This window comes from Balaenoptera acutorostrata, chromosome X (assembly GCF_949987535.1).
Source record: "Balaenoptera acutorostrata chromosome X, mBalAcu1.1, whole genome shotgun sequence".
NCBI lineage: Eukaryota > Metazoa > Chordata > Mammalia > Artiodactyla > Balaenopteridae > Balaenoptera > Balaenoptera acutorostrata.
In genome coordinates, this window is record NC_080085.1 from 117016146 (window position 1) to 117041377 (window position 25232).

At 39.0% G+C, this 25232-nt stretch overlaps 2 pseudogenes; one reads left to right on the top strand and one right to left on the bottom strand.

Annotated features, from left to right (window-relative positions):
* The first annotated feature begins 1857 nt into the window (after positions 1-1857).
* Positions 1858-25232, top strand: part of LOC114236768 (P2R1A-PPP2R2A-interacting phosphatase regulator 1-like) — a 37158-nt pseudogene continuing 13783 nt past the window's right edge.
* On the bottom strand, positions 17061-18524 carry LOC103018557 (annexin A2-like; annotated as a pseudogene).

The window sequence follows — 25232 nt, forward strand, 5'->3', positions numbered from 1 at the left end:
GTAAGAGCTACCTGTTTTCCGATGTACTCCATATTTTTCTGTTATTCAAACAGTTTGGTTTTGACCCTCTGTTCTGTATTTAACCATTGCCTTCTGCAGTCACCCTGACTTTACTAAGCTTTAGCTGCCATCCTTCATAAACTTTCCAGCTTACCCTGGGAACTTCAGCAGTGGCTTTCAGGAATCTTGGTACCAGCCCAGATTCTACTGCTACCTAGTTATGTGCCATTAATCTCTCTGGAATTTTATCAACTGTAAAATAGAAATGATTTACCTACTTTACAGGATAGCTGTGAAGGACAGGTTATTTAAACCTGTATTTATTCATAAAATAATTTAATAAGTATTTATCGAGTACTTATGGGTACAAAAATAGTGTCCAGAGAAATATCCAGAGGCGCCTGGTCTGTCTTTTCACTTAAATAGAAGGGCAGAGGAATCTTGGCTTTGCCACTTAGTAGTTGTAATTTGAGTAACCCCTCCCGGCTTCGGTTTCCTCCTTTGAAAAATGGGCATTGTGATGGCGCCTAACTCACAGAGTTACTGTAAGCATTAAATGCGATCACATATTTCAAGTGCTTAGGACAGTACCTGGCACATAATAAGTGCCCCCCAAATGGTAGCGATTGTTAACCTGTCTTATATCAGGAATGGAGACTCCAAATCGTCCGCATGTCTGGGGTTTAGGTAACCTAATTCTGCCCAATATAACTACACTTTCCTTAGTCTATTCTCAGAATGAATGAAGAATGATTATGATACTTCATGTTATACATGAACTTGCCATGAACTGTCTCAAGATAATCCCATTATTTTAAATTCACCCCTGATTAGCTGAGCAAGGTTAATGATTGAACCAATTGAGATAAGTATGTGAAAACAACTGTAAAGTGCTATACCACGTTATGACTATTTTAATAACTCCCATTTCACTCGTTTCACTTAACTTCTCTGCCAATTCTCTATATGGTTCCTAAAATGTGTGGTTTTTCAAAATTATTAGCACGGAGTTAAGATTTCACTACTCAGTGTGTCTCGTTAACTGGTGGTGAAAAATTCTAAGAGCAGTTCTTAGAATGTTTCGAGCCATTGTTAAATGGCAACACTGGGATGTATACTAAATTCTGAGATACTTGCTTTAAGAAAATAAGCCTCCCTGCTTTAACCCCAATTTTTTTCTTAGATGAATAGCTTCGAGCAGCTAGGTTTTATTCATTGTAAAAATATACTGTATGATTATGGTAAAACACACACACACGGAAGACAATGATTTGTTTGTGCGACTGGTTCAATTGTGTTAGCGCCTTACCAGGACCCTTTGGGAGTGGGTCGTCTATAAGCACTTAAAAGTGTCCCCGCCCACACCCCCAGGCTTCAGTGTTTTTTAAATTGCAAAGGTGTAGGGTGTCTGTTGTAACACGATGGAAAAATTCGTCCTGGGAGGTAACAAGCTTGTTGGCCTCAGTCATAAGGGGACACTGGGCTAACCAAAACTGAGAAAACTTGAGTATTAGACTTAGGGCAGAAAGGATGGCGCTCCCATACACCTTATTCCATTCTTTCTTTGCTAAATAATGGTTAACGAAACCACGCCAGGGTTAACACAGGAGCGGAAGAACAACCAAGGTGAATCTGCACTAGGGAGAGAGAAGAGAGAACCGGGTTTGGGGGGGAAAGACGGCTTCCTCACTGTCTGTGCACCCCCAGCAAGAATAACACAAGCGCCTGCGCTAATGCTCATTGCTTGCGTGGTAAACAGGCGTCAGCGGGCCGGACCCAGGACGCATGCGCAGAGGGGCGGTGCCCAAATGATTTATCCAGGGCTGCAGGTTGTAGTTTTTGTTTTGGCCTGAGAGGCTTAGCCGGGGTTGCCTTGGCTGAGAGAAATAAAGGAGAAGGATTCACGGATTAAGATAAATTCCTCATTTTCATTACAGGCTTGGAGGTGGAGGATCTCAGTGTTGGTGCCCCGAGCTTGGGAGTTAGGAGGGTCGGAGCCAGTCCTGCCCCACTTTGTGCCCACCCACCGGTGTTAGGGATGGTAGGGCTGCAAATGTGAGCACGCACTCGTCTAAGAGCTTCCTCCTTTCTTCTCTTTCCCCCCTTTTTCCTCTCTCCCTACATCAGCTCCTCACTTTGACTTGTGCTTATGTGAACGGGAGCCAGAAAACCTTGAGAGCTCCAAACTAAGCTTCGGCACGGACATGGCACAGGAGAAAATGGAACTAGGCTTGGAGGTGCTGCCGAGTTCAACCACCACAGAAGACAACACTCTGAGAAGATCCAACAGCGTCCCTTTGATCAGTGGGCTTGGGTGAGCAGGACTGAGATACTGGAGGAGGCAAGCGGGGGCGGTGGAGGGTGGCAAGAGTTGCAAAAAAGTGACTTCCAATAGCATTCCCACCCCTTTATTCATCGAGGTTCTGCAGGTATGTCCGGTGTTCCTGGTGCCCGGAAGATCCCACCCTCAGTCTGGGGGCGGGGGGAGGCGGGGCGGGCTGACCGGAGGGCGAGTGCACACAGGAACCTGAAAGTCCTGACAGTTCATCGCGACCGGAAAGCAGCAACCATTCGGTTTGGAGCACGACTTTTTCTAACTTCACCCCATCTCTTACCCACTCTTGAAGAAACTGTGCACTCCCCACCCTCGCCTTCAGATCTTCTGTAATGACTGTAATTTTTGTCATTCTCTCCGCTGCTTTGTCACCTCTGACCTTCACCTTCAGCACAGTTGGAATGGAAATAGTTGTCAAGCAAATAAGCTGGGGCCTTTTTTACACCTAGTTTTTATTTGAATGAAAAGTTTAGGTATCACAGAAAATTGATCTCCTAAATTTTGCATTCTCAATGGCCGATATTGCCCCTACTTAGTTCTTGGTGGGTGAAAAATTTTTTCTCATATGTATAAAGCACAGATATACATACAGCACATAGACTGATATGCAGTATATTTGTGCTTTTTAAATGGTGTGGGGATTTTCAAGGAGGAGTTGGGGGAGGAAATGTCTAAAAGGCTCTTTAGAGCTCTGCTGATGAAAAAAGATTTAAAAGATTTAACTAACTGATGGTTAACTGTATTTCCTGCACATATCCAAAGATCTGGCATGACTTAAGCTTATTATTTCTTAAAATAGAATTTTAAAGTGAGGTCGTGGATCTCACATCCCAGTATCATAAGGTTTTCTCAGTATTGTAAAAATGTCTGAAAAATGCATTCACCGTTACAAGGGAACTCAAGAGACCAGATCTATCTTCCTTGTTTAATGTATGGGGAAACAGGCCCGTGAATCTCCAAAATGCCATAGTCAGTAGTAGAGCCAGTACTAGGAAGCTGTGTCTCCAAACTCCTAGGCTAGTGCTTTGTCCACTACTAATCAATATCTAAGCTGATTAACTAAACAGATGCAGCTTTCTGGTCATTTGAGTTAAGGGAGAATATGTTGTAACAAAATGAAAAGCAAACTAAGTGACCAGAAAATAATACATTACCTTTTTAAACAGGCAGATAGAAAAATAAAGGGTGGAGGCAGCTCTGCATGTTGTACTGAGAACAAGAACATTCTATAAATTCAGGATTCTACTCTAAATCCTGTTGTGTGAATAAATGAGCTGTTTTGGACACACTGCTAGTAGAAGAAAACACTTGAGGATAATGTTCATTTTATTGAAAGGCTTTATGAAATGAACAATTTGCAAATACGTAGATGACAGAGGATATATATTTGAAGGAACATGTGGATCCTGTTTAATATATTAAGTGCTGGGGCGGGGGTGGGTGGGTGACCAGGCCCCTTTTCCCGATCCTTGAAGTCCTGGAAGCAAAGAGTGATCCCAGTTATCCCTTCATACTTTGCTTTGTTCTGCAAAGGATTTGAAAATTTTGCTTTTATCATATTAGAGCATGGTTACAGTGTTGAATTCCATAGCTTAAGATCCTGATGCAGGAAGTGAATTTTGTACAGAAAGGTTAGGGGCAGTTGCATATTTATCTAGTAGGAGTTAACCCACAAAGCAGACCAAGTCCAGGGACTCTTGTCTGTCAAAAAGAAGTAGCATAGGAATGGTATATCACATGCCCGAGGTCATGTAATCAACAAGAAAAAATTTAGAGTAGAATTACACTGAGCCTTAGTTGAATTCACTTCCCCCCAGTTCTTGGCAGTTGCATATGTCCACTGCTCACTTTTCCCACTTTTCTTAAGGTGGGCCTCTAATACTCATTGCCTGGCCTCTATCACAGCTCACTAAATATCATTGCACTTCTTTCAAGCAATTTTCCAATTTTGCTTGATGTTTCCTGTATATAAAGACTTTCAGTCTCTCTTGCACCAGCATTTGCAGAATTTGTTCTTTAAATATCAACTCTTTAATACAAGTATCACTATTTTTTAAGAAGGTCCTGCCTAGTTTTGTGTTCATCTTGTATTAACAAAAATACCAATGTCAAAAGTTTTAAACCTCTTGGTTCTTTATACTCTTTAGCCCCTCTAGTTGGCTGACTTCAATACCGGTGTCAGTGACTTTATTTAAAGGTAGTATTTTTTTTCTTCTACTTCTCTGGCCCTTATTAGAATTAGACATTAAATTCTTGGATTCTGCCAGTGGCTTCCCCCTTTAAATAACGCTAGCCTGACCCTGCATTTAAAATGTTACTGCCTCAGTTTTGTTTGAAAGGTAAACTACTGCCTGGGGGCCAAATTGAGCCTGCTGATTCGTTTTGTAAATAAAGTTTTATTGGAACACAGCCACACCCATTTGTTTACTTATTGTCCTTGGGCCACTTTCCCACTACACTGGCAGAGTTGAGTAGTTGCAACGAAGATTGTATGGCCCACCAAGCCCAAAACATTTACTGTCCGGCCCTTTACAGAAAAAGTTTGCCAACTATCGGGTTTATTAAACTTGTGCAAACCTGGAAGAAGAATAGTGGCCATGAAGAGTGATTGCTTTGGGAATATAACTGGCATAAATATACTGTAGTTTAGACAGAGCTGCTTACTGATCATTTAAACATTATCTAGTTATATTACTGCTTACTGATCACTTAAACATTATCTAGTTATATTACTTTCACTTTTTCCAAATTGTAAGTAGCACTTAATTCTAGATATCACCTAGGATTTTATGAATTCATGTTGAGTGACTCATATCAGTTGAAATATATGCTGCCTCAATGATTTTTTTCAGTTATAGTCTTATTAAATAAAATTGGCAGACGAAAATTTAGGGGAGAATATAATAGCCTTAAGTATTAGCCTGGGCGGGGGGAGAGATAAATTGTAAGATTGGGGTTGACATATACACACCACTATATATAAAATAGATAACTAATAAGGGCGTACTGTGTAGCACAGGGAACTCTACTCAATACTCTGTAATGGCCTATATGGGAAAAGAATCTAAACAAGAGCAGGTATATGTATATGTATAACTGATTCACTTTGCTGTACACATGAAACTAACACAACACTGTAAATCAACTATACCCCAATAAAAATTTAAAAAAAAGAATTACCCCCCCCCACAAAAGACAGTGGAATATGTAACCCATTAGTTTCCCTCCAACTTCCTAGTAGTGACTGCTAAAATATATTCCTGTTCTCGTAGGGGAAAATAACTGGGAAAGGAAGTAAAAATTAGACCTGTACATATATCCTCTCAAAAAATATTGAGTTACTGCCTGTTATATGCAAGTTACTATTCTGCAAAGATGTATATCTAGGCTCAATAAGCTTTTTTTAAAAATTTATTTATTTTTGGCTGTGTTGGGTCTTCGTTGCCATGTGCGGGCTTTTCTCTAGTTGTGGCAAGCGGGGACTACTCTTCGTTGTGGTGCGCGGGCTTCTCATTGCGGTGGCTTCTCTTGTGGTGGAGCATGGGCTCTAGGCGCATGGGCTTCAGTAGTTGTGGCACGTGGGCTCAGTAGTTGTGGCTCGCGGGCTTAGTTGCTCTGCAGCATGTGGGATCTTTCCGGACCAGGGCTCGAACCCGTGTCCCCTGCATTGGCAGACGGATTCTTAACCACTGTGCCACCAGGGAGCCTCTCAATAAGATTTTAATAGGGAAAATAAATATTCAAAAGACTTCAATGTATGGTAGAATGACATGTGCTTAGGGAAAGAAAGTGCTAGGGTAATTAAAAGAAGGGAGTGAGAAGTGACAGCAGAATTGGTGAGGGATACAGGAAAGATTCTTGGACAGGTGGCATTTAAGATGGGCCCTAGCAGATTGACAAGATGCAGACTGGAAGAAAGGGGGCCAGATAGCTGGACAGCATTCCAAGAACACGGAACAGGCTTGGAAGTAGGAAAGCATAGGTGTATTCCAGGATGCTGGCAACTCTGTCTGGATCACTGGCTCTCAAATGTTCATCTGCTGAACAGTGGTGATCCTAGGGGACATTTTACCAATCCATGGTTTTAAAAAGTTACAGCATGCTTTCCTGGGCAGGACTGTATTTTACTCAGATTGTTAGTCCTGCTTTATTATTATTATTTTTAATAATAGCCCTGCTTTTTTAATAACAAAATATCCTTTTATAAATGAAATGATGGTGTTGATAGTTGGTGAGATTTTTAAAGAATGACCTTACTTGGCAAGAGAAAATGGTAGCAACTGTATGTTTGTGCCAAGATTTTGTTTTGAATTTTCCCAGTCTATGAAATCCAAAAGTCTGTGGAGCTAAATTGTGGAAGGCTTTGAAAGTTATAGGAAAGAATGTAGCTGAATTCAGCAGGCGATGAAGAGAGTCATTGAAAGTTCTGAGCAGGAGAGCAAGCTGATTGCAGTAGGGAAAGAACAGAGGTGAGCCGACCAATTAGACTATTGCAGAGTCAGTGGAAAAGTAAAAATGCTTTGAATTGGTTTTTGGCAAGGAGCCTGGAAAGAGTAAGATGGACATGAGAGATCACAGAGGTAAAACCTAAAAGACCTGGCACCTGATTGGATATAGGTGGCAGAAAAGAACATGTTAAAGATGCTTTCTTATTATCACTGGGGAAACCTGGATGAAAGGTACATGAGAACTCTCTCTATTCTTTTTGCAATTTCTTGTGAGTCTTAAACAGTTTCCAAATAAAACGTTATAACAACACACAACTGTATTTAAAATAGGTAACCAACAAGGACCTACTGTAAATCACAGGGAACTCTGCTCAATATTCTGTAATAACCTAAATGGGAAAAGAATTTGAAAAAGAATATATATACACACACACACACACACACACACACACACGTATAACTGAATCACTTTGCTGTACACCTGAAACTAACACAACATTGTAAATCAACTATAGTCCAATATAAAATAATTTTTTTTTAATTTTTTTTTTAAATTTTTTTAAAGTTATAACAAAAACAAAACATAAAAAGGAAAAGAGGACTTCTTCAGGGTCCCAACCTCAAATCAGGCCGAGGCCCGCCAGGTGAGCACCTTCAAAGCTGGACGAACAAGGACCATCTTCAGCATGCAGCGGCTGCTCAGCTTCAGTACACTGTTGCCATGCGGGAATGTGGCCCAGTGTGGCAAAATCTTGCAAATTTTCAGTAGAATCCAGAAATCTGGAATCTGGATTCTTTACGTGAAATCTCCATAGTTGTTCCAAGTGTGCACAACTAATTCAAAAACATTTTTAACACTGAGTAGGCCAAATGAAACATATCTGAAAATCCCAGTTCTGTAGACCCCTGCTACTGGCTATCCCTCTCATTCATGTGAAAGTTTGGGAGTCGAGAGGGAGTTGGTACTAGCACATAATAGCTTCAATCATAAATTTAAATCGGTTACAGGCTTACACAGAAAATGATGTCTCTCCAAGGCCACAATAAATTATATTTATTCTTGGTAGCATGATTAGAGGTAACGTGGCATGCTTGGGAATTCCTTACCTTACATGGACAGTTGTTTAGGCTCAGCCAACCAAGGCTTTGTGTGTGTGTGTGTGTGTGTGTGTTCTATTTTCTACATCTGCACAGCTGTCTCCACAAAGAAGCCATTTACATCAATGGCATTGTTGTTTAAGGATTTGAAATGTTATTTCTTTAAAAAATGTTTGCAATGGATTTTAAATGACAAATGTTTTCCTTTTCTTCTTAGTGGTAATTCACAGGTGTTCCAATCTGATACATTAAGAACTCGAAGAAACAGTACATCGTGTATGGCGCAGCACTATCTGGTAAGAAAATGCTTATAGACTTGCACTATTGGTCTTAGTCAGTGGTTCTCAAACTTGAGTGTGCACCCGGAAAGCTTGTTAGAACAGACTGCTGGCCCTCAACCCCAGAGTTTCTGATTCAGGAGGTCTCAGGCAGGGCCTGAGAATTTGCATCTCTAACAAGTTCCCACTTTGAGAAACATTGCTCTAAACATTACTGAAGGAAAAATAAACACATTGACTGCGGTTATGATTGGTACAGCTGCTGCAGCTGCAGCAGAATTAACTTGTAAATCCCACATGGATTTAACATTGAGATTTGCTTTTATATATAAAACCATCTGGCTTTCAATTTTTAAAAGAACATCCTAATTTTGAGAGGAAAACTTGCAGGCTCTCCTAAGGGTAGTTTTCAGGCTTAGAGTTGGACTTTATCTCGCATTTATCTTGAATTGAAAATATAGTTTGTTTTACATGGTGTTACAATGCAATCTCTAAATTAGAACTCATCTACAAATTATCCTGTAAACATAGGAAATATGCTTGTACATCAGTAAGCCAAAGTGAATAAATGATTCACTCTATGAATCATTTTATTGAGGTGAAATTCATATAACACATAGTTAACTATTTTAAAGTATACAATTCAGGGGCATTTGGTGCATTCACAATGTTTTTCAACCACCACCACTCTCTTGTTTCCAAAAGCATACATCCTTGTCTTGTTCCTGATCATAAGTGGAAAGCTTTCAGTCTTTCATCATTGAGTATGATATTAGCTATAGGTTTGGGTAAATGCACTTCATCATGTTAGGGAAATTCCTTTCTACTCCTGCTTGCTGAGTATTTTTATCATGAAAGGGTGTTGAATTGTTTCAAATGCTTTTTCTGCATCTATTGAGATGATCATTTGTTTTTTCCTCTCTATTCTGTTAATATGATTTATTACTTTGATTTTCTTATGTTGAACCACCTTTGAATTCCTGGGATAGACCCCACTTGGTCTTGGTGTATAATCCTTTTAATGTACTATTGGATTTGGTTTGTTATTGTTTTGTTGAGGATTTTCCCACCTGTATTCATAAGGGATATTGGGCCATAGTTTTCTTTTCTTGTAGTATCTTTGCTGGCTTTGGTACCAGGGTAATGCTGATCTCATAGAATGTGTTAGGAAATGTTCCTCCTCTTATATTTTTGGCAGAGTTTTATTAGGGTTGGTGTTGATTCTTTAAATGTTAGGTAGAATTCACCAGTGAAGCCATCTGGCCCTAGACTTTTCTTTATTGGGAGGTTGTGGAAACAGATTCTATCTCTTCACTTGTTTACAGGTCTTTTGAGATTTTATAGTTCCTCTTGAGTTAGTTTGGTAATTTGTGTGTTTTTAGAAATTTGTCCATTTTGTCTAGATTATCTGAGGAAATTGTTGATATACAGTTATTCATATACAGTTTCTCTTATATGCTTTAATATGATGGAAGCTATAGAACATATTTTAATGAAATGTTATAGCTTGGAACCTATTTTAAAATATTGCCTCCTAATCTTAAAACTGGACATTTTCCTCCTTATAAAATGATATTCAATATTATTCCCACAAATGTACTAATAGTATATTGGGAAAAAAATAGAACTGTTCATTAAACAAATCTTTCTTCCTCTACCCACCCGCTCATTTACTCATTCATTCAACATTTACTGAGCACTTGCTTGTCTATCAAAGCCCTCCATACCAGATCAGCTCAGTGCTTTGTGACCACCTAGAGGGGTGGGATAGGGAGGGTGGGAGGGAGGGAGACGCAAGAGGGAAGAGATATGGGAACATATGTATATGTATAACTGATTTACTTTGTTATAAAGCAGAAACTAACACACCATTGTAAAGCAATTCTACTCCAATAAAGATGTTAAAAAAATTTTTTTTAAAAAGCCCTCCATACCTATCCAGTCTTCTTCTTTTCTACTCAGCCAAGTCAACAAATATTTTTAGGAACCTACTATGTATTAAGCCCTGATCTACTTGCCAGGGAGATCTAACCTAGTTTGAGGGATTTAGAGAGGAAATGACATACTAGTTGAGATCTTACTGCTGTGTAAGAATTAACTAGTTTGTGATATTGGTTACAGGAACAGACAATATTCCAGGTTAAAAAAATGGCATGCTAGAAGGCCTAGAGTGTGGTGTGTAGAGAACAGAGTGTGTAGAGAATTTGAAAGAAGTACATTCTAGCTAGAGTGGAAGATGAAGTGGTGAGAAGTGAGGTTGGAGATATAAACTAGTGCAAAATCTTGTGGGGCTCTCCAAGTCATTTTAAAGATTTTGAACTTTGGGAATTCCCTGGTGGTCCAATGGTTAGGACTCGGCGCTTTCACTGCCGGGGCCCCGGGTTCAATCCCTGGTCAGGAAACTAAGATCCCACAAGCCACACAGTGTGGCAAAAAAAAAAAAAAAGATTCTGCCCTTTATCCTAAGGTCAGTGGAAAGCCGTTAAAGAATTCTAAGTCTGTGATTGACCTGATCAAATTTGCATTTTTGTTTTTAAAATTAATTAACTTATTTATTTTTGGCTGCGTTGGGTCTTCGTTGCTGTGCGTGAGCTTTCTCTAGTTGCGGCGAGCGGGGGCTACTCTTCATTGTGGTGCGCGGGCTTCTCATTGTGGTGGCTTCTCTTGTTGCAGAGCACGGGCTCTAGGCGCGCAGGCTTCAGTAGTTGCAGCACGTGGGCTTAGTTGCTCCACGGCATGTGGGATCTTCCTGGACCAGGGCTCAAACCCATGTCCCCTGCATTGGCAGGCGGATTCTTAACAACTGTGCCACCAGGGAAGTCCCAAATTTGCATTTTTAAAAGATTACCCTGGGGCTTCCCTGGTGGCACAGTGGTTGAGAATCTGCCTGCCAATGCAGGGGACACGGGTTCGAACCCTGGTCTGGGAAGATCCCACATGCCGCGGAGCAACTGGGCCCGTGAGCCACAACTACTGAGCCTGAGCGTCTGGAGCCTCTGCTCTGCAACAAGAGAGGCCGCGATAGTGAGAGTTCCGCGCACCGGGATGAAGAGTGGCCCCCACTCGCCGCAACTGGAGAAAGCCCTCGCACAGAAACGAAGACCCAACACAGCCAAAAATAAAAATAATAAATAAATAATAAATTTAAAAATTAAAAAAAAAAAAAAAGATTACCCTGGCTGCAGAGGGGGAAAGTATTGATAGATTGGAAGAGGACAAAAGTAGATACAAGAAGCTCAGATAGGCAACTGCAGTAACCCTGGCAAACAGCTGATAGTAACTTGGACTAATGTGATGGCAGTGGGCATGGAGAACGGTGGCAGATGCGTGAGATATTTGAAAGGTAGAATCAATTGGTGATAGATTCGATGGAGAGGGGGAAACAGTGGAGGCAAAGATGACTACTAGCTCTCTGGCTTGGGCAACTGATGGGATAGTGGTACCACAGAAGAAGGGAACATTGGAAGAAGAGTGGATTTAGAAGGGAAGATGAGTTTAGTTTTGGACATGTTAAGTTTGAGGTTCTCAGATCTTTAAGTGGAGATATTATGTATACTAGTTTGAAGCTTGGGATAGAGATCTGGGCTAGAGATACATTTAGGAATCATCAATAGATTATTATTTAAAGCTATGGGAATGAATGAAATGACCTATGGAGAGAGTATAAAAGGAGAAGAGAAGAGGCTATAGGAAAAAGCTTTAAAAATCACCAGATTTAAAAATCAATCTCAGAAGAGACCCCACCAAAGAAGACTACAATGGAATGGTCAGAGAGGTGGGAGGAGACTCAGAAGAGAGTATCATGTTAAGTGGTCAAACATGATAAAGACTGAAAGGTGTCCTTTTGAGTTACCAAAATGGAGCTTATTCATGAACTTGAAAGTTCAGTGGAGAAAAGGGTAGGATGAGAAGCCAGATTGGATTGGGTTAAATAATGACTGAGAGGAAAGGACCTATAAATGGCACCATACATATGAGCTTGATTATTTGGGGGGGGCAGATGACCCTTTCTATGCCTTAATTTCCTCATCTGTAAAATGGGAATGTAATAGTATCTGCCTGATAAGTTTGTTGTGATTATATTAATCAGTGTAAAGCACTCAGCACAGCACTGGTACATACTAAATGCTCAATAAATGTGTTTTTGCTAGTAATAGTACATATGTAGAGAAACTATGTACCTGACATTTTTTAAAATGCATAATTTTCCTTAGGATTTCTAGGCTCTTAATTCCCATAAGGTTCAGCTTAATATCATGCATATTTAAAATAAACCATCTTGTACAATGGATTGGGTTTGGCAGAACTGAAGTCATTTTAACTTATTTGATGATGGGAATTTCAAGGCTTATTGGTTTAGCTTGCTGTAACAGCATTATGCATATGCTTTTATTTTGTTCCAAGTATCACCTCATTATAATTATATGACATATGGAGGTATATAGTTGCCTTAAGTATAGATAGGCTGAGTTATGTAGGAAAATGACATAATAATTAGAATGTTTGGGGCAGAAGTAACAAAATTCAATTAGAAGTGACTTAAACAATAAGGGACATTTATTATCTCAAACAACAATAAGTCTTATGAAAGGAGGTTCCAGGGTTGGTTAATTCAGTGGCTCAGGGATGTCATCAGAGACCCAGGTTCCTTCCATCTTTCCGCTCTACCATCCTGAGCAGCCTCACTAACCTTTGTACCTAGTAATTAGACCCAGGGTTCAGAATCACATGTATAGCACGATCTTCTATATATTTACACATGTCGAGAAGGATATGTATCAATCTATTATTAGTAGTTATCTCTGGAGCATGGAATTATAGGAAGAATTTTACTTCCACCTTATACATTTCTATACTATTTGAATGTTTTTCACAAAGCATCAACAATAGAGGTGTTTTCATTTCTAGCTGATATACCACATTGCAAAACAGAAACATCCCTGTTGAAAAAATATTGTTTTGAAAATACAGTCGTCCCTTGGTATTGGCAGGGGATTGGTTGTAGGACCCGCAGATGATACCAAAATCCGAGTATGCTCCAGTCCCATAGCCCACCCTCCATATCCAAGGGTTTGAATCCTCGGATTCAACCAGCCACAGATTGTGTATTAAATTTGCAATCTGTGGTTGTTTTAACCCGTGGATGGGAGCCCTCAGATACAAAGGGCCAACTGTATATTTATTGAAAAAAATCCAGGTGTAAGTGGACTTGTGCAGTTCAAACCCATGTTGTTCAAGGGCCAACTGTACTTGAAAAGTGTTACTGAATGATATCATGAACCATAAGTTTAAGGATCCTGTCCCATACTAGACTGTCCTTAAAATTGGTACTGCAGGAATCTAGAGTATTCAAATTCCCAGAGACAGAAAGTGGAATGGTGGTGGCGGTGTTGTTTAATGGGTATAGAGTTTCAGTTCTGCAAGATGAAAAGGATTCTAGAGATGGGTTACATAACAATATGAATGTATATTTAACACTACTGAACTGTACACTTAAAAATGGTTAAGATGGGGGCTTCCCTGGTGGCGCAGTGGTTGGGAGTCTGCCTGCTAGTGCAGGGGACACGGGTTTGAGCCCTGGTCTGGGAGGATCCCACGTGCCGCGGAGCGACTGGGCCCGTGAGCCACAACTACTGAGCCTGCGCGTCTGGAGCGTGTGCTCCGCAGCAAGAGAGGCCGCGATGGTGAGAGGCCCGCGCACCGCGATGAAGAGTGGCCCCCGCTCTCCACAACTAGAGAAAGCCCTCGCACAGAAACGAAGACCTAACACAGCCAAAAATAAATTAATTAATTAATTAATTTAAAAAAAAAACAAAAAAAAAACAAAAAAAATGGTTAAGATGGTAAATTTGATGTTATGTATATTTTACCACAATTAAAAAAATTTTTACCTGGCGCTGCTTTTAATGTATTAAAATGTAGGTAGAACAGTGTTTTAGAAAAAATTGCGGTGATAGAGGGCATTGAAGAATCACGGGTGCCATTTAACACACAAATAGAGATGTATATTTACAAACCTTGTAAAAATCTGCTATCTCACAATTATTTTCTTAATTAAGCCCAAATGTTTTGTTCACCAATATCAGGAAATCACCCCATCCCACTTCTGATGGGCAGAAACCCGAGGCCCTCTTCTGGCTATGCAGACTATGCCTTCCCCCTGAATTACCCCTTTGCGGTATCCCCTAAGACCTCCGAGGTTGGCATGCCTGTTTCCCCACTCTTCTGCTCGGAATTCTCTTCCTGGAACCTCTGTTAAACTTGGTGCAGCCTTGTCTTTTCTCCAGGAAAAGTATCTCATCTTCCTGTCAGAAACGGTTGTACTTTACTTGAGCAATTTGTCCGTTTTAATTTTATGGCTACCAGTGTTTACCTGATTAGGTTTTGCTTTACACATTGGCAACTATGAACTCTAAATCCAATCTATGGCCCACCCGGTAGTGAGTGTGTAATACATTCCTTGCCCTGCATTATGCTCTGTCCTTCTAGCCTACATTCAATTCATGTTCAGTATCTTCATAAGCCACCTTAAATCATTTGGGGAACTAGGCAGAGACATTCATAAACTTAGCATACAACCCTTGTTCAGAATTTTCTAAGTGCTTTATCTCTAGTAACTACAGTAGGAAATGGGTTAAAAATAGCAAACCTAGGAAAGTTAAACATTATTTTAAAAGAATTTAATGTCTTTACAATATTAGTTTTCTGTGGTCTCTCTTAAATGGAACTAAGCATGACCTTTCCTCCTATCTTAATTCCTTCACTAGAGATAACACTTGGGAATCAGCTTCACCCAGCACCCTCCCAAACCCCTACTCCCACTCCTACCCTCCCTGCCCTGTGACATCATTCCTTGCTGCTGGGACTCTTGCTTCCTCCCAAGGACTTTTTTTTTCCTAAAGTGTGAGAGAATGGCACAATGGGAAATTTACACTAAAGATACCAATGAGGTTTATTGACATCTCAGGAAACTAGTTCTATTTTAATACCTTGTTTCATGTAGAAAAATTATCTGAGGTAATTCCCTTGCATATACCACGTACAGTACTTAATCTTTGGGCGAATTCTCTTCCAGATGCCTTTTCTACAATTAATTTTCCACGTTATTACTAAAAGAACCAAGTCCCATAAATGATCCATATTTTGTCCAATTTAAAAGCTTGACTGTGGCTTATACTTCTATAGCTCAAGTTCAAATTCTACCTTCCCTAGACATTTCAAACTATATCCTTGCAGATGTCATCAACTTCAGTCAGGCAATCTTCTCAGGATTTCCTGGATAAAGTTTTCCAGTAGGAAATTCTGAGCCATTGCCTGAAACTAAACTGGTTCCTTCCCATCTCTTAGATATCAATTAAAAATAATCTCTTCCAGGAGGTCTTTCATAATTAGTTTACAACAGTTTGCCACACCATACAATTCTCTTCTTTTGGCTTTTTAAAAAATAACAGTCATTTATAAAACAGCTAAAGTACGATATTTTTCTGTATATAGGGTGTATGTATATATTTAAGTTCAGGTTAACATGTCTTTTCAATTAGATTATAAATCTTATAAACCTTAGTGTTGCACATTCTATATTGTGAACTTTCTGGGCATTTGAATGAGGATGATATGAGCATCAGTAGTATGAATTAAACTTGTTAAAATTCTGCTTGTTCAAAGATATGTGTGTGGATATATATTGGATTGGCCAAAAAGTTCGTTCGGGTTTTTCTGTAACATTGGCCTAAAATCCGAACGAACTTTTTGGCCAACCCAATATATTTGAACTTTTTAAAGGTAAACCTAAATTTTTCAGATTTGGTGCATGTTGCCACACAACTTCTCAATGATCAATGGTAATAGACGGGCACATTGGGGGAGAATATCCAAAACTGTGGATAAATCACAATATTTTCTACTTGCTTTGGAAAACAGATTATTTTTTACAGTATGCCTTAAGAGTGGGCATACATTTTTTTTAAAATTAGCAATAATATCTAATGTTGGAGAAGTACAAGGAAATCAATATTTTCATACACTGCTGGAAAGTGAATTTGTATAAGCTTTCTGTAGGGCAGGTCAGCAGTGCGTATCAACAGCCTTGTGACCCAGAAATTCCAACTCTATGAATTTATCCTAAAGAATTCACTAAGGATGTGTGCAAAGATTAGCTTAAAGGTTATCATAGCATTATTTATAAAAAGCAAGCAAAAAATGTGGCAACAGTATGAATGTCCAGCAACAGGGAACAGATTAAATGAATGAGCCTTCCTTATCTGTGTTTGAGTCCCAGTTCTAGCAATTATTAGCTGTATGACCGAGCAAGTTGCTTAATTTCTCTGGTCCTCAGTTTTCTAATCTTTAAAATGGGGACAATAATAATGTCAATTTTTCTACATGAAACAAGGTAGTAAAATAGAACTAGTTTCCTGAGATGTCAATAAACCTCACTGGTATCTTTGGTGTAAATTTCCCATTGGGCCGTTCTCTCATAGGGTTGTTGGGAGAATTGAGTGAGATAAGACACGTCTGGCACATAAATAGGTGCTTCTTATTATTATGGTACTTCTATATGGTATAATATTCAGCCTTTAAAAATGGTGTTGCAGGTGAATTTTAACATGGAAAGATACTTGGAATGTATTTTGGGTTTGTTTTGTTTCTAAAGTAAAAATTCAGTTTATTCATCTGTTTACCATACAGTACAAGAGAGGCAAAGTGTTTCACATCATAGATTTCACTTCCAACTCCTTGGAATGTTCATTTCTTTGGCTAAAAGGAGAAACTTGCTGGGAAAGTCAGGCAATGCTTAGGCAAGGTGAGGAATGGGTACAAGGGGGCTGTTAATTGCAAGCTGAGTTTCTAGAACTGTCACCTGGAATCATAGGAGCCCCACTTCTGGACACTTGTGCCATCTCAGGCATCACCCCCACCACCCAGGCTCAGCGACGCTTACTGGTAGTTACCCTTGCTGTCCTCCTGGATGTGGTAGTACGGGGCCCCACCATACTTTCTCTTGAATTCAGACCTAATTTTCAATGTGTCCCCTTCCTTCACTGCAGGAGACCGTGGTTCTAATCAGGACCGTATCGTGAGTCCACTTGCCCTTCATGGAGCTGTACAGTCAGTCAGCAAAATACAGGGACTTCTTGTTCTGAATACACTTGACCAGGTTCAGGAAAACATTTTGCAGGTCTCCTTTGCCCTCCTTCTTGATCATAAGGGCTATTGCTGTTGTACCTTTCAAACACTTTCTGGAGGTGACACACACCACTCTGTCATGATGCTGATCCGCTGGGAAACATCAGTTCCTTTGCTGTTCATTCCAGCATTATAGAGATCTCAAGTATGTCGGGCCAGTCAGTTCATAGTCAATGACAGATCCATCCTCTGCTCTTCTACCCTTTGCAAGGGCAACTATCAGCTTGCGGAAGTCATCAGATGTGTCAGAAGTGATGTCCTGGGACTTCCTGGTGGTCCAGTGGTTAAAAATCCACCTTCCAATGCAGGGGACATGGGTTCGATCCCTGGTCGGGGAACTAAGGTCCCACATGCCACGGGGCAACTGAGCCCACACGCCACAACTTAGAGAGCCCATGTGCCACAACTAGAGAGAAGCCTGCTCGCTGCCATGAAAGATCCTGCGTGCTGCAACTAAGACCCGACGCGGCCAAAAATAATAAATAAATAAATATTTAAAAAAAGAAAAAGAAAAGAAACGACGTCCTTCTCCAGATCAAGCTTGTACATTTCCTTGTAGACTGTTAATTTCCTGCAGCCCCTGGTTGGTCCCTGAGCAGGTGATTTCAATGAGAGAGTCTTCATCTGTCACCAGCCCCTTCATGGAGGAGGCTTTCAATTTGGAATCCTCGTACTGAGTGGGTGTTTTCAGAAGGCCCCAAATCACCTTCTCCAGGTGGCTGGACAAGTCTGACTTCAGTGCTGATGCAAGTTCCTTTTTGGTCCTTCTCTGATAGGCAAAAGTAATATTCTGTCTCTGTTCATTGCTGCAGTTGGTCAGAATGTTGACGATGGTGACCTCATCCACACCTTTAGTCTTGATGGCCGTTTCAATGTTCATAGTGCCCCGCTCAGCATCCCAGCTGGTGTATGCTTTGACTGACCTGTCTACATTTGGGGGTGGATAGTGGTCACCTTCTAAACTGCACTTGCACAGAATTCTGTGAACAGTAGACATTTTGATAGAAGCTGGACCAGGAGCTGAGAGCTGCAAGTGGCCCCAGATGTGGAGCTGGAATGTGTTATTAAAAAAACCCCAAAACTCAAACTGCAAAATAGTATCTGGAAAAATAAACACTGAAATATTTGCTATGGTCATCTCTGGAGAGTGGATGATGCTTTTTTTCCCCCATTAATTATGTTTTATACTGAGCGTGTATTGATTGCTTTATAATGAGAACAAAAGTGAGTCAATTTCTGTTGAAAAAATTAAAGATCAGGATAAATAGGTGGGGCACAGAGGATTTTAAGCGCAGGGAAACTGCTCAGTATGATACTGTAACAATGGATTTGTGTTATTATACATTTGTCCAAACCCATAGGGTGTATAACACCAAGAGTGAACTCTAATATAAGCTATGAACTTTGGTTGATGATGTGTCAATGTCCTTGAACCTTGGCTGTTTCCTCCATCTTCCGGCAGATGATTAGAAAAAAACTGATTTCAACACTTTCTTCAGAAAAATATAATTGGTGAGGTAATATCTCCTTTAAAAGTCATGATAAATTTTAAAACGTAATAAAAATTCAGACTGTCTGCTTCATAAGAACATTTATTTGTCCAACACGCTCCACTTACTGCCTTTCTTGACCACCATCCATCTATAGTTTCGGCTAGAACCCTCAGGCCAACCTTTAGCTCTTTTTACTTTCTTATCATTTCTCCAGTCTGCCTCCTTGTCTTCATCCCTCTCCTTTTCGGTCAAACCCTTGTCACCTTTTACCTGGCCCGTGACCCGGCTTCTAGCCCCTCTTCCCTCCACCCTCAATTTGTTTTGCATATGCTGCTAGGGTTGCCTTTCTAAAATAGATATGATCTTCTTGTCTAAAATACCTTTGAGGTTTAAGACCTCAGAGGGACCTATGCTTTAGGTTTCCTATTAGGCTCAAAGGCTAAAGTACAAAAACAACAACCTGGTTTCAGCCAAATTTCCCCCAAGTTTGCTTCTTGCCATGCACTATCGTGTGCCAAGTTTCAGTCACCCTGAATCTCTCTGTTCCCCAAACATGGCTCTCTGCCTGAGCATCTCTTCCCACTACCTGAAATAGCCTCCCTCCTCTTTTCTATCTAATGAATTCCTGCCCTCTTCTGTGATGCCATCTCGAAGACCCCGGGCAGAATCATATTCTCTGTCCTTTGAACTCCTACAAATCCTAACTTGTTCTGGCACTTACCTGTGGCCTAGTTTTCCCTACCTGGACTTTGAATTTCTCAAGGACAGGAAAATGTCTTATTTGTCTTTGGATCCTCAGGGCCTAGCACAGTGCTTTAGCATACGGTAGGTGCTCATTAAATACGTTTGAACACACAATTCAATGTGATCTTAAGATATAATGTGAACGTAAGATATGGTAAATTCATTATCTAGCATTTCAAGAACCAACCAGGCTACAGCTAGAATTGATAAATGAATTCTAGAGGTAATTTTCAAGCCTTATTTTCACACAGCTTTAAATCTCTCCATTCTTTCATTTCCCTCTTGTATGGGTCTTCATAAGCTTTGGGAAAAGACCAAAAAGGAGAAAATAGTCCTGCAAAAGAGAAAGGGCCTAGACAGCAAGTATCTGACCAAGCAAGAGTAAAATATGTTGAACTCCTTGAACATGATTGCCTTTAGTCATTCCTTATTATGAAAGTTTAGTTTCCCCAGCTAGATTCCAAGGTATTTGGAATTATTTTGTTTGTTTCTTTTATACGCTTATTAAGTTAGCTGCTGATTTAATGACTGTTTCAGTTTTTTCTGGATAATGCCTATCACTAAGCTTTAATAATGAGCTAAAAATGGCAAGGAAAAATGAAGTGATTTTAAGGTCTTAGTGCTTTGGGAAGGGACAGCTAGAGTTAAACAAAATGTTCTACTGATGTTCTGCCCCGTATTTATGTTAACAATTATTTTGTTCTGTTATGATATATATAGACTTTCAAGTAGTATAATTTTCAGACAAGATTCAATTGGATTTTTAATTTTTAAAAACTTTAAATTTAATTAATGCTGTTGCTAGCATGCATTAGGCATTCAAGATATATTTTAAGCCATTCAACATTGACTTAATTAATGTTTAGAAATAATCAGAAACATTAAAGGAAACTTGACTTTTATATTTTAAATTTCAGTTTGTGCCACCTTCTCCCATTCAGGCTTCCACCAGTCACCTTCATCAAATCAAACAGGTAAGAAGAAGTTTTGAGAAACTGACAGCTGTTCATTAAAAAAAGTAAATTTTATTTGTCTTTTAAAAAATACCTGTGGTTCAGTAATTCTAAGTGAGGTCACATGTGATTAAGTTTTTAATTCCAGGAATGGTTTCTCTAAAAAAAAAAAAAAGAAAAAAGAATCCAAAACAACTAAGGAGCCCTCTATTTATTTGGGTTATTAACTATCTTAATAAACTGATAGTTTCCTGAAATACTGCATACTCTTACCTTGAATCTAATTTCTTTCAGGGATCTCAAAGAAGATGATGAATGCTATATATGAAAATTAATTTTCAGGTTCATAATAGCCATAGTTATCATGGTTTTCTTAAATCCCCAGATGAAGGATTTTTTTTGACACATAAAACGGTCTTTATGCTATCATTTTGTGTTCACTTCTCAGTGATTTGAGTTCAGGGACACATTGTACCTCACTGTCTTATGTTTTGTGTGTGTGTGTGTGTGTTTAATAGCAAAAGCCTAATACAGAATTAAATCTTTGATTTATCCAAGGATTAGCCACAGAACTCAAAAGATCAAATCGCCATTCCACCACAGGTGGTGAGATTTTTTTTTTCACCCAACTACAAGCAGACTTTTGTTCAAGGCGGGGGCGCTTAACTGTTATGAAGCACTTATTATTCACTTAGCACTATAATAGGTCTCATCTGTGGTCTCATTTCATCCCACAACAAACTTATAAGGTCAGAAACCAAAGATGGCAGAAATTTAGTAATTTACCAAATGTCCAGAGTTAGCAAGTGTCAAGCCAAGACTTAGCCCCAAATTACTGGATTCTTTTACAGCTACCCTCACCATGTTTTCAGTGGCACAAAACCTGGAGTATCTTGTAACCCTAGTTTTTTGTACTCCAGCTCCTGCTTCCTTTCCCTCTCTCCCTCTCTCCCTCACACCATGGCTTCCCTAACGCCCAGCTTATCATGCACTAGCAAGAAAGTATGGTTTAAAAGATCCTTTTACTTTTTAGTAAATAAGACATTCTTTTACTGTTTGTCTTTGTGAGTATGTAGCTATTTAAGAAATTCCTAATGAAAGAACCTAAAACTAGTAGTTAAAGGGACCTCTGGTTTATTCGTGCAATTTTTTTTTGCTTCCCCTAAATTAGACCAAATATTTTAACATTGATTACTACATGTTTCTATTTGATTATGAAGCTTGAAATCAGGACTAATTTAATTGGTTAGTAATATAAATTGTAAAGCAACTTACTTCCATAGTGACAGAATATATATTATAAACATTTAAAATGAAACACAAGTGGTGATCATTTTTTGTAATATATAGAAATAGTGAATCACTATGTTGTGCACCTGGAACTAACATAGTGTTGTAGGTGAATTATACTTCAGTAAAAAATAAATTAAAATTTAAAAAATTTAAATAAAATTATAAAACAAAAATTAAAGCTAAAATAAAACAAAATGAAACACAAGTAGAAAATGAATGAAATGGGAAAATAGAAATAACATTAACTTTCAATCTGGGTGCTGATTGAATGGAAAATTAAGACTTATTTTCAGCAGTTTAATTGTCTGATAGATATCTTAAGTTGCATATTTCTTTACATGCATTCTTTAACCATGACTTCTTTTTAGCTATTGAACTTAACCTTTTAAGTACAAAACAGAAATGTCTGTTTCTTGCCTCATTACATTCTGAACTTTCACTCTAATGACATTAACAAAGGCATTTACTTAATTTCATTTTGTAGCAAAATGGGGGAAATAATAGTAGCTACTTCATAGGATTTTTGTGAGGATGAAAGGATTTAATATATGTGTGGTTCCTGGCACACTACATTAAAAATCGTTTAATGGAAATTTTAAAACACGCAAAAAAGAACCTCCATGTATTCAATATCCAGCTTCAACTATTGATTACATTTTGTACATCAGTTTTCAACTATCCCCTTCTGTTTTGGGGGGAGGAGCGTGCTTTAAGGTAAATCCCTAATATCTTTTTACCCTTAAATACTCAGTATGAATCGCTGAGGACTTTTTATTTTACATAATCGCAATACCATCATCACATCTAACAGAGTTATTCCTTAATTTTATCTAATAACCAGTCCAGGTTAGATTTTCCTGATTCTCAAAAAATGCCTTTTTCACTGATTCAAACATGTTCCAACCATGAGCTTTTAGATCTCTTTTATTTGAAACAGCCTTCCCCTCCCGTTTTTGTTCCATGACACTTCCTTATTGAAGAAACCAGGCCATTTGTCTTGTGGAAAGCCCCACATTCTGATTTTGCTTCCATGTGGTGCTGTTTAATATGCTCTTTTATTCCCTGTATTTTCTACAAACTGATTTGATTATATTTGCTTTTATTCTAAAACAAGCACACAGCCCCAAGTCAATATTAGGTTCTGGGTCAACTTTTAAGTAAGGGTATGGTTTAAGTTGCCCTTTTCCTATTAGGCATTTAATGGACAATTTCTTCTTCTTTTTTTTAAATGAAGCTATTTATTTATTTATTTGTTTTAAAATTTATTTATTTATTTTTGGCTGTGTTGAGTCTTCGTTGCTGCACGCAGGTTTTTCTCTAGTTTTGTGGTGAGCGAGGGCTGCTCTTCGTTGTGGTGCGTGGGCTTCTCATTGCGGTGGCTTCTCTTGTTGTGGAGCACGGGCTCTAGGCGCGTGGGCTTCAGTAGTTGTGGCACACGGGCTCAGTAGTTGTGGTTCGCGGGCTCTAGAGTGCAGGCTCAGTAGTTGTGGTACACGGGCTTAGATGCTCTGCGGCATGTGGGATCTTCCCGGACCAGGGCTCGAACCCGTGTCCCCTGCATTGGCAGGCAGATTCTTAACCACTGCACCACCAGGGAAGTCCCGGACAATTTCTTCTTGACTGTGGTTGTTAGTTGTTTTCTAGGTATTAGAGAGCTTGAGAACATCAAGCTAGAAGTTAATTTTCTTTTTTTTTTCAGCTTTGAGATATAATTGACATATAACATTGTCTAACTGTAAGGTGTACAACGTAATAATTTGATATGTGTATATACTGCAAAATGATTACCATGGAAGTTGATTTTCTAAACATAGTAATTCTTCCTAAATATTCAGGAATTATTCTTTTTAAGTCATTTTCCTTTCCTAATAACAATTGAGCTTATATTTCAAGAGGTTTGAAAGCACTCAGCCTTTATTTCCCTCTCTCCCAGTCCCCTGAACAAATAACATCCCTGCAGAAATAGTTTGTGTATTAGTTTGCTAGGATTACCCTAACAAAGTATCATAAACTGGGGGCTTAAACAGAAGTTCATTTTCTCACAGTTCTGGGGGCCAGAAGTCTGAAATCAAGGTGTTCTCAGGGTTAATTTCTTCAGAGGGCTGTGAGAAAAGGATCTGTTCCAGACCTCTCTCCTTGGCTTGTAGATGGCCATCTTCATGTTCACATGGCATTCTCCTTGTACAAGTGTCTATCTCCAAATTTCTCCTTTTTATAAGGACATTAGTCATATTGGATTGGGGCCCACATTAATGACCTTATCCTAACTTGATTACCTCTGCTAAGACCCTCTCTCCAAATAAAGTCATATTCTGAGGCACTGAGGGTTAGGACTTCAACATATGGATTTGAGGGGGGAACAATTGAACCCGTAACAGTTCGTTCACAACATATTATTCTATAACTTTACATTTATTTCCCGACTTGTTAAATAGAAAATAAAATCATTGGTACCCAATAAGAACTTGACTTTCTCTGTAGTGCCTTCAGTAAAATCAATTAAAAAATTATCTACTTACATACGACCTCTGCATTTCTAGCATCCCTTGTATTTATATCTTCACAAATGTAAACTTTAGCCACACATTTTACAGTCTTCTTTTTATATTACCTAGTTTGGATAGATTAAACTGGGTTTAGACACAAATGTAGGGGAAGTTTATGAGATGAGGCCATTTGAAACAGATTATACCAGCTGGAGTACAGGGCATGATTGTGATAGGGACAATTTAGATATTGTCTGTTACATAAAGTGTGCCTGTGAGCTTTTTCTTCTGCTGGCCAGGTTTCACAGTTAGTCTGTCTTATGGACTTTGTTACCATTTTTTAGTCTAGTTAAGCAATGACATTAGATTTCTGTGATTTGTTTTTGAGTTTTCCTTGGAACCTACAAAGTACCTAGTCCCTCCTATGAAGAGACCTTCTCTAAGGGAATAGCCTAGCTTGTTTTAAAAGAAATTTAATTTGATCTTAGTTTACAGATTGTTTCATTCCTTCAACAAGCGTTTATTGAGCAAGGTGCCACTGGGCAACTAAAATCTTTCAAGCATACTCTCCTTCAGAGAGCAAAAGTGGGTGACTTCCTATTTTCATTTTTACCTTAGATACTAAAAAGTTGAAAGCTAAGTTCAGTGCTCAAGTACAACAACTGTCCTTAACCTAGGTTTCTAGCATACAGTACTCTTTGCCCTTGACAGTTACATGGCTCTTGACTTTTAATCCTTAATTTAACAATCTTATTTTATTATAAGCCATCTCATATCCATTTTGGAAATAGGCAAGATGTAAATAATAAAAGTGTCAACCCACTTTTATTAATGATCCTAAAATAGCTGTTGTTGGGGAATGCTCCAACTTTCAGTGGGAGAAACAATAAGCAAAATTCTGTCCTAGTTCTGGGAAAA